This window comes from Triticum urartu, chromosome 3 (genome assembly GCF_003073215.2).
Source record: "Triticum urartu cultivar G1812 chromosome 3, Tu2.1, whole genome shotgun sequence".
Lineage (NCBI taxonomy): Eukaryota > Viridiplantae > Streptophyta > Magnoliopsida > Poales > Poaceae > Triticum > Triticum urartu.
Window position 1 is genome coordinate 177,580,229 of NC_053024.1, and position 11,056 is coordinate 177,591,284.

Here is an 11,056-nt window from a genome sequence, read left to right on the forward strand (position 1 = left end):
TTTTCCCGTGAGTGGCAGGTTGTCACCTCATAGTTTGGGATGTATTCCATAAGACATATCAAGCTTATTCTTCTCATTGTTGGTTTTCCAACAATTCCGTTCGACCCTTACCCTGAAGATGCCTCTTCAAGCTCTTTTGTGGCAGTTGGCATTTTCTTCTCAATTCTCCTATGACAATTATCTATCTTCTATTCTTCCGTTCCGGAGGCATTGTGATGTTGCTCTCCTCAACCCATCTTCTCGGATTGTCAGGACCATGTTTTGATCGTGCTTATCCTTTTAACCGGAGTATTGTGTTCCTTTTCTCAAGTTCTTTCATTTTATCAAGTTTTTCATCTCTTTTCAACCAGACTGCTGTCCAAGATATTTCTTACCCCTTGTTCCATTCATTCAATAGTTACGGAGGCAGTGTATTGTGATTTGTTCAAGTATCCTCTCATCTTTTCAAGTTCATGTTCAATTCTTTCCATTTACAGTCGGAGTGCTCTCCAAATTATATCATTCTTAATCCTTCTCTATCTTGTTTTAACCGGAGTGATTTCAATATATATCTTGCCCTTCAAGCTCAAGGTTTTTTTGCAATGATTCTTTGTCCCTCTTTTCTAACGGAGTGTTTTCGACTTTCTTCACCTTCGTTGTATTCTTTTCTCGAATTTGTTCAACCTCGCAAGGTTCTTTGGTTTCACTCGTTTGTCAGAGAAGCAACATAGTTTCACCTCACCTCTTTCTCTTTCTTTCCCCTCCGGTGCCATTCTAGATCTCGGGACGAGATCCTCTCGTAGTGGTGGAGTGTTGTAACGCCCCGAGACCGTTGCGCCAGGTGTCTTCCAGTTATTCTCTGTTGTTGCCTTGTCATTTGCTTGCGTGTCGCATCTGGTCATGTCATCATCCGCATTGCATCTGCATGTTTTCAAAACTTGCATCCGTCCGGGTTCCCCAGTTCCGTCTGTTGTCCGTTCTGAGCCCAGACACACTTGCACGCGCCCGCGGCATGTCTGAAATATTATTTTATAAGTGGCCGGAAAATGTTCTCGGAATGGGTTGAAAGTTGGTGTGCGGTCTTATTATAGTGTAGATAGACCGTCTGTCAAGTTTCATGGCATTCAGAGTTCGTTTGATAGCCCAACCGTTAAACTATAGCGGCATTATAGCCGGTCTAACGTCGGACGTTTTCGGTCGCCGAAAATAGTCGCCGGGCCTCTCTCTCTCTTTTCTCTTCTCTCAGCTCGAGACCGTCTACACAGTCCACTGCCTACCGCCAAGCCCAACCTAACCTCTCTCGTCAGACCCGCGGCCTCTCCTCGCGCGCGCGTCCGAAAGATGTCCTGAACCCGACCCGGACTGTCGCCACCGTTGTGTCCGGATCATCCCCAAACATCTACAAAATGTCTCCGGTTTTGTTAATTGGGCCCCCTAACCTAATTATCCGGGTTTGTCCGATTATGATCGGATGGACCGAATAGCCCCTAAGCCTAGTCCACCTGCTATATATTCACCGGACCAAACTCTTGTCAAACCCTAATCCCTAGGGGATCTGTCCCTTCACCGCCGCCGGACCAACCCTCTCCTCGTTTTTCCTCCACCACCAACCAAATCCGGCCCAGATCCAGCCTCCCACCCATCCATCTGTGGCCGCCAAATGGGATCCGACAACCACCAGCGCGCCCGAGCCTTCTGCAGTGCTCGATCCAGATCGGATCGAGGCCACCTTCTCGCGACAGACTCGTCGATCGGAATGGGAGAGGATCTCCCGATCGAGTCCCTCGTCGACGCCGGCAACCACCTCTATCAGGACCCCTCTCGTCACCCTTCTCCATCCCTTCCTCTTTTCACGTCCTTCTCTCTCTCATTTGGAGCTCTCTGTCTCCCAGAGGCCACCCAGCACTGCCGACCTCAAGCTGCCATGGATGGAGGTCGCCAAATCCTGCAACCCTGGAGCGCCGCCGCCCGTTCCCAGCCTCCGTCGGCCTCCCGTCGTTGCACCGTCGTCGCCAGATCGGCATCGCTCCCAAGTCCCATGGCGCCGCCTCGCCTCTGCCTCCTGTTCCTCTGCACCCAGCGATGTGGGTTCGTCTGCGTCGACCTGCTCCGATCCAGCGCCCGCGAGCGTTGACCAGCGCCGTGCCTCCCCAGGCCACCTAGCTGGCCTGCTTCCCACCAGATCCTAGTCAGCACATGAACGCTGCGGCCCAGCTCCCTCTGCCGCCAAGGCCCAGCGGTGCCTCCCCTTGGCCCGTCACCGCTTCTCCGCTTCTGGCCCAGTGGCCCAATGTGAGCATAGCTCCATCCCCTCCTCTCTGTTCAGCCCCGCAGTGCACCAGATTCAGCCCATTGATGTTTTTTTTCAGCATCAGTGAATTTGTCTATTTATCTAGAGTTTGCCTGTTTTACAGAAAAGTCCCTGTTCTTCATGCATTTAATAACTCACCAACCATGCATCAAATGTAAAAACTTAATATATGAAACTTGCTTAGATTTTCATCTAGTTTCATAATATGTCATTTTCACCCATGTTTAAAATGTTTAAAATGATGTTTGTTTAAATTTGCTCCTATGCCATGCTAAAATGACTTAATTCATAACTAAATAACCGTAACTCCGAATTTAATAAACTTTATATGTAAATGGGGTGGAAAAATGCCTAGTTTAACATGATGCACTCATGTAGCATGTTTAAAAACTCTAAAATTATGTTTAGGGCAGAACAGTACCAAACCTAAAATATGCACATGAGGAGTTTCCGGACTTGTTGTTTTTTTGTTCCGGCCTCATTTAAACTTGCCTAGATTAGATAGTTTTATTATGCTTCACCCTCTTGCCATGCTAACAACATTTAATTTTGTTGAGTACTTAAACGAGAGCGAACTAAATAAGGCATGTGGTGTTCCGTCGATATGCAACTCGTTGCATATTGAGCTCCACTTAACTTGTAGTTTTGTTTGTGCCCCTTGCCATGCCATGCATATTTAAACCGGACATGCATCATACTTGTTTGCACATCGTGCCATGCTTATGTGTTGGTTGTTTACTATGTTGTTTGCTTCTTTCCGGTGTACTTCTTCTCGGTAATCTGGTAACGTCGCGTTTGTGAGGATCCGTTTGATTTCGTCCATTTGTCTTCTTCATGGACTCGTTCTTCTTCCTTGCGGGATTTCAGGAAAGATGACCATACCCTCGAAATCACTTCTATCTTTGCTTGCTAGTTGCTCGCTCTTTTGCTATGCCTATGCTGCGATACCTACCACATGCTTATCAGGCCTCCCATATTGTTGAACCAAGCCTCTAACCCACCTTGTCCTAGCAAACCGTTGATTGGCTATGTTACCGCTTTGCTCAGCCCCTCTTATAGCGTTGTTAGTTGCAGGTGAAGATTGAAGTTTGTTCCTTGCTGGAACATGGAGATGTTGTTCCTTGCTGGAACATGTTTACTTGTTGGGATATCACAATATCTCTTATTTAATTAATGCATCTATATACTTGGTAAAGGGTGGAAGGCTCGGCCTTATGCCTGGTGTTTTGTTCCACTCTTGCCGTCCTAGTTTCTGTCATATCGGTGTTATGTTCCCGGATTTTTCGTTCCTTACGCGGTTGGGTAATAATGGGAACCCCTTGACAGTTCGCCTTGAATAAAGCTCCTCCAGCAATGCCCAACATTGGTTTTACCATTCATCACCTAGCCTTTTTCTTTCCCTTGGGTTCTGCAGACTCAAGGGTCATCATTATTTTAACCCCCCCCCCCCCGGGCCAGTGCTCCTGTGAGTGTTGGTCCAAACTAGAGTCCTGTGCAGCGCCCCCTCGGGGAAACTCGAGGTTTGGCTTTAGTTGTATGGAGAGCTCATCTGAGTGTGCCCTGAGAACGAGATATGTACAGCTCCTATCGGGATTTGTCGGCACATTCGGGCGGTGTTGCTGGTTTAGTTTTACCCTGTCGAAATGTCTTATAATCGGGATTTCGAGTCTGATCGGGTCTTCCCGCTAGAAGGAATATCCTTCGTTGACCGTGAGAGCTTGTGATGGGCTAAGTTGGGACACCCCTGTAGGGATTTGAACTTTCGAAAGCCGTGCCCGCGGTTATGGGCAGATGGGAATTTGTTAACGTCTAGTTGTAGAAAACCTAAAGTTGACCTTAATTAAAATATATCAACAGCGTGTGTTACCGTGATGGTCTCTTTTCGGCGGAGTCCGGGAAGTGAACACGGTGTTGGAGTTATGCTTGACGTAGGTTGCTCTAGGATCACTTCTTGATCATAGTTGTCTGACCATGCTTTTGCCTTCTCTTTTCGCTCTCTTTTGCGAATAGGTTAGCCACCATATATGCTAGTCGCTTGTTGCAGCTCCACCTCATACCTTTTACCTTACCCATAAGCTTAAATAGTCTTGATCGCGAGGGTGTGAGATTGCTGAGTCCCCGTGACTCACAGATACTTCCAAAACCAGCTTGCAGGTGCCGTTGAACGGAGAAGATGACGCAACCAAGCTCAGGAGGAGCTCGATGAAGATCTTGTCATTTGTGTTGTTTCGTTCTAGTTGATTAGTAGTGGAGCCCAGTTGGGGTCGATCGGGGACCTTGTCGCATTTGGGGTTCTTCTTTTATTTTGGTTCCGTAGTCGGACCTTGATTGTATTTGGATGTTGTAATGCTTTATTCATGTAATTGTGTGAAGTGGCGATTGTAAGCCAACTATGTATCTCTTTCCCTTATGTATTACATGGGTTGTGTGAAGATTACCTCACTTGCGACTTTGCTTTCAATGCGGTTATGCCTCTAAGTCGTGCTTCGACACGTGGGAGATATAGCCGCATCGAGGGTATTACATGATCGTATGAAGTGACAATAGAGACTCATATTCTCAGAAATGAAATGACAGAGGCCCTGAATTATCAGGGATGCCGACTTTATTATATTCATCATAATATATACATTGACAAAATATGTACATCACAAGAGCCGGTGGCTCAGGTGTAATAAGGCCAAAGATGAGCAATATTCCATGGCCGGCGGGTCTCCTCCTCCGACGTGCGTGAGTCCTTGTGGTCTTGAACATCGATAAGGTAGTATGACCCGTTGTTCAGATTTTTGCTGACCACAAAGGGCCCTTCCCAAGGTGGGGAGAGCTTGTGCATGTCAGTTTGATCCTAGATGAGCCGGAGCACCAAATCTCCTTCTTGAAAGGTCTTGGTTTTAACCCGGCGGCTATGATAATGACACAGATCTTGCTGGTAAATCACCGAACGAGCCGTCGCACGGTCGCGCTCGTCATCCAACAGGTCAAGAGCATCCTGACGTGCTTTTTCATTATCAGCTTCAACATAAGCTGCCACACGGGGCGAATCATGACGGATGTCACTAGGGAGAACCGCCTCTGCTCCGTAAACCAGAAACAAAGGCGTGTAACCCGTAGATCTGTTGGGGGTAGTATTGATACTCCATAACACTGAGGGTAATTCCTCCACCCAACAACCCGGCGTCCTCTACAAAGGGACCATAAGCCGGGGCTTGATGCCTCTCAAATTTTCTTGATTGACTCTTTCAACTTGGCCATTGGATTGGGGGTGAGCCACTGATGATACATCAAGACAAATATGCTTGATACGTCTCCAATGTATCTACTTTTTCTCACGCTTTTCCTCTTGTTTTGGACTCTAATTTGCATGATTTGAATGAAACTAACCCCGGACTGATGCCGTTTTCAGCAGAACTAACATGGTGTTGTTTTTGTGCAGAAATAAAAGTTCTCGGAATGGAACGAAACTTTGCGAGGAATTTTTATATAGTATATAATAATTTCTGGAGCCAAGACCTACCGGAGAGGGGCCCCTGGGTGGGCACAACCCACCAGGGCGCGCCCCCTCTCCTGGCGCACCCAGGTGGGTTCTACCCACCTAGTGGCCCCGTAGACCTCAACCCTGACACTATAAATTCCGATTTTCGGAGAGAAAAATAAGGGAGAAAGAATTATCCCGATCCACAAGACAGAGCCGTCGCTAAGCCCTATTCTTCCTCGAGAGGGCAGATCTGGAGTCCGTTTGGGGCTCCGAAGAGGGGTTTCTTTGTTCTTCGTCATCATCAACCCTTCTTCATCGCCAATTCCATGATGCTCCCCACCGGGAGTGAGTAATTCCTTCGTAGGCTCACTGGTCAGTGAGGAGTTGGATGAGATTCATCATGTAATCGAGTTAGTTTTTTTAGGTCCTGATCCCTAGTATCCACTATGTTCTTAGATTGATGTTGCTATGACTTTGCCATGCTTAATGCTTGTCACTTTGGGCCTGGGTGCCATGATTTGAGATCTGAACCGTTTATGTTATCATCATTATATCCATGTTCTAGATCCGATCTTGCAAGTTATAGTCACCTACTACATGTTATGATCGGGCAACCCTGGAGTGACAACATCCGGGCCCACTCACGGCGATGACCCTAGTTTGAGGAGTTCATGTATTCACTATGTGCTAATGCTTTGTTACGGTTCTCTATTAAAAGGAGGCCTTAATATCCCTTAGTTTCCAATATGGACCCTGCTGCCACGGGAGGGTAGGACAAAAGATGTCATGCAAGTTCTTTTAATAAAGCACGTATGACTATTTACGGAATACATGCCTACATTATATCGATGAAATGGAGCTAGTGTCGTGTCGCCCTAGGTTATAACTGTCACATGATGAATATCATCCAACAAGTCACCGATCCAATGCCTACGAATTTATTCCATATTGTTTCTGCTAAGTTACTGCTGCTATCATCACTGTTACACTTGCTACCAAATTATTTGCTATCACTGTTACTATTACTATTGCTACTGCTACCACTATCAAAACTATCAAACTACTCTGATACTGATCGCTTTGCTGCCGATAATTAATCTTCAGGTGTTGTTGAATTGACAACTCAGCTGCTAATACCTTCAAATATTCTTTGGCTCCCCTTGTGTCGAATCTATAAATTTAGGTTGAATACTTTACCCTCGAAAACGTTTGCGATCCCCTATACTTGTGGGTTATCAAGACCTTTTTCTAGCGTCGTTGCTGGGAAGCATAGCTATATTTGTTGAGTCAATTGGGATTATTATCATATTATCACTATGAAGAATCTGAAGGATGCTAAGACTAAGATATTTGCCTCAAAGACGAGGGGAGGTAAGGAACTGCCATCCAGTTCTGCTTTATATTCACCTTCTGTTATAAGTAAACTTGCAACACCACCACATGCTATTAATTCGGATATGTCGCAAGTTATTGATGATGCTACTTCTACTATGGATAATGCTTATGATGATGCTAGTACCTTGCTTGATAATGATGATGTGCCACTTGGTGAATTTCTTGATAAACAAATTGCTAGAGTTATACAACATGATGTTGTTGAATCTGATGATGAGCTTGAAACTAAAACTCCTGAAACACCTGCTAGAACTAGACTTCCTATATATGAATTGCCTAAGGTACAGGAAGGTTATGTTATGAGTGAAAAAACAACTAGAGATATTCTTGCTTGTAATGATAGAGATGATCTAGAGAAATTACTACAAAGTTATAAAGAAAAATCTCTGAATGCTAGAATAAAATGTGATCCTAAGTTTGCTACTTCACCTATATTTATTGATGATAAGGATTATGAATTCTCTCTTGACCCAGAGTTAACTACTTTGGTTGAATCCGATCCTTTCCATGGTTATGAAACTGAAATTGTTGTGGCACATCTTACTAAGTTGAATGACATAGCCACCCTTTTTACTCATGATGAGAAAACTCGCTATTACTTTATTCTCAAATTATTTCCTTTATCATTAAAGGATGATGCTAAAGCTTGGTACAACACTCTTTCTCATGGTTGTGTGCGTAGTCCCTAGGATATGATTTATTACCTCTCTGAAAAATATTTTCCTGCTCATATGAAACAAGCTGCCTTAGAGAAAATATTTAACTTTGTGCAAACTAAAGAAGAGAGTCTCCCACAAGCTTGGGGGAGGCTTTGCCAGTTACTTAATGCTTTGCCTGATCATCCTCTTAAGAAAAATGAAATACTTGATATCTTCTATAATGGACTAGCCAATACTTCTAGAGACTTCCTAGATAGTTGTGCTGGTTGTGTTTTCAGGGAACGAAATATTGGACAAGATGAAGAATTATTGAATAACATATTGAAAAATTATGATGATTGGACTATTCCTGAACCACCACCTGAACCCACTCCGCAGAAGAGGGGTATATTATATCTCAGCCCCGAAGGTATGCAAGAGGCAAAGAAATCTATGAAGGAAAAAGGTATTAAAGCCGAGGATGTTAAAAATTTATCTCCTATTGAAGAAATACACGGGTTTAATACACCACCAATGCCTAAGGCGGTAGAGGTAAATCCACTTATGAAGTTCAATGATAGTGACAATCCTCACAATATGCATCCTAGTCAATGTCTTTATGAGTTTGAAAACTACATTAGGAAAGAAGATCACTTTAATGCAAATGTTATGAAATTTTTGAAATACAATTTTGATATGATTGCTCGCTTGAGTGACTTGTTATTTAGAATATAAAATGATGTTAGAGGTGTTGGAAAACATGCTTCTATGGTTCAAACTCAATTAGAACGAGTTGCTAAATCTCAAAGAGAATTACTTGATGAAATGAATCATAATATGTATGACTTTGCTGTTAGAGTTGCAACTAGAGGAGGTAAAATGACTCAGGAACCACTTTATCCTGAGGGACAACCTAAAAGAATTGAACAAGATTCACAAAGAGCTAACACTAGTGCACCTAGTCCTTCTAAAAAGAAGAAGACAAAGAAAAATTATAGGACTTTGCACACTTCTAGTGAACCTGAAATAGAAAAACCTCCTGATAATGATAATGAAATTTCTATCTCTGATGCTGAAACTCAATCTGGTAATGAACACTCACATACCGATAATGAAAAAGTTAATGATGAGGTTCATGAAGACTCTCAACAAAACAATGAAAAAGAACCAAAAAATGATGGTGAGATAGAACCACCTGTTGATCTTGATAACCCACAACCTAAGAATAAAAGATATGATAAAAGTGACTTTGTTGCTAGGAAACACGGTAAAGAAAGAGAACTGTGGGTTCAAAAACCTATGCCTTTTCCACCTAAGTCAACTAAAAAGAATGATGATGAAGAATTTGAATGCTTTGCCGAAATGCTGAGGCCAGTCTTTTTGCGTACTCGCTTGACTGATATCTTGAAAATGCCTCCTTATGCAAAATATATGAAAGACATCATCACAAATAAGAGAGAAATACCGGAAGCTAAAATCTCCAATATGCTTGCCAATTACACTTTTAAAGATGGAGTACCCAAAAAACATGGACATCCAGGAATACCAACTATACATTGCTCTATTAAGAAGAATTATGTGAAAACTGCTTTGTGTGATTTAGGAGATGGTGTTAGTGTTATGCGTTTCTCTTTATATAAAAGACTTGACTTGAATAAACTCACACCTACTAAAATATCTTTGCAAATGGCTGACAAATCAACTGCCATACCTATCGGTATCTGTGAGGATGTGCCCGTTGTTGTTGCTAATGTTACTATTTTGACTGACTTTGTTATACTTGAGATGCCCGAGGACGACAACATGTCAATTATCCTTGGTAGACCCTTCTTGAATACTGGAGGGGCTGTTATTGATTGCAATAAAAGCAAGATCACTTTTCATATTAATGGAAATGAGCATACGATGCACTTCCCAAAGAAACAATTCCAAGTGAATGGTATTAATGTTATTGAAAAATCTCCGACAATCACTATTGGATGTTTTCAAATACCTCTACCTACTGTTATAAAGAAATATGAAATACTTATTGTTGGGGAAATGCATATCCCCATTGAGGTAACTTAGTGATTTACGAAAGTTCTTCGGTTTCATGCTAATCAAAAGTGGTTGCTAATAAGACTTGATAAACCTTATTAATGGATCATTTTTGAACGGTATGAAGTTGATGAATTTAGTAAGCACTACTTTCTATCCATACTTTTATTCTCTGTTTTTATTAGTTAAATAAAATAAAATTCCATGTTTTGTCTATTTTCTGAATTTCCCATGCAATAAAAAATGACCCAAAAATAAAAGTTCTCAGAATGCCCTCAAAAGTTCTCAAAAAATTTATTTTCAGAAAATTGTATGCGGACATGATGAACCTAGTTGGAAGGAGTTCTTAGAGGAGACGATTCTCGGGGGCATCTTCTAGTGACAGTTTTGCTCGTCGGTCTTATGTTGAACCAAGTGAAAGTTCCACGCGAGATGCCGCCACCAAGAATGTTTATGGCCTAGCGATGAATATATGGTGTGTGTGTGTGTGGCATTAAGGAGGAATTTGAGCAATATTTCCACAATGTCGGCCTCGGTCCCTACCTCTCAGATAAGTGTGAACAGCACCAACTTCTCACTTAATCATTTGTCAAAGGATTTAAATATTTTCCACGTGAGTCTAGGGTGTCATTTATGCTTTATGATAAACCATTTACTATCCCACTGGAGAATTTTTCTTACCACTGCAAACTTCCATTTTGGGGTTCTCTTGATGAGCCACCAATGGTCGAGTTCGAGTCTTTCTTGACTATCCTTTGCTACGGTGAAAATAGGGGAGTGAGACAAGGAATAATAAAGAGCATTCACTTTCCCGCAATTCCGTATTTTTCATTATGTAATGGGAAATGCATAGTAGGCAAGCAAGACTGTAGCATACTTTGTGCGCCAGACTTGAGCTGCCTTCACACCGCTCTCACTGGTGAAAGGAATTATAACCTTGGAGCGATTGTTGCACGTAGACTTCAGCACAATGCTAACAGTGGTTGGTTCTATCACTGGTGCGTGTCGGTCCTAAACAAACGGTTTTTAACCCCTTTCCGCGATGGCATTTGGAACTGTCGCCAAGTGAGTGTGTGTGATAGGGTGTCCTTCCCACATGACCCAAAAATCGTCGGGGATAGGCCCTCATGGGACCCAGGCTGGGGTCGTGTGCGATCGGGCGAGGCATCGAAACCCAATCATTTCTGTAGGTATGTACATCCCACACGGTAATCTGAGAAA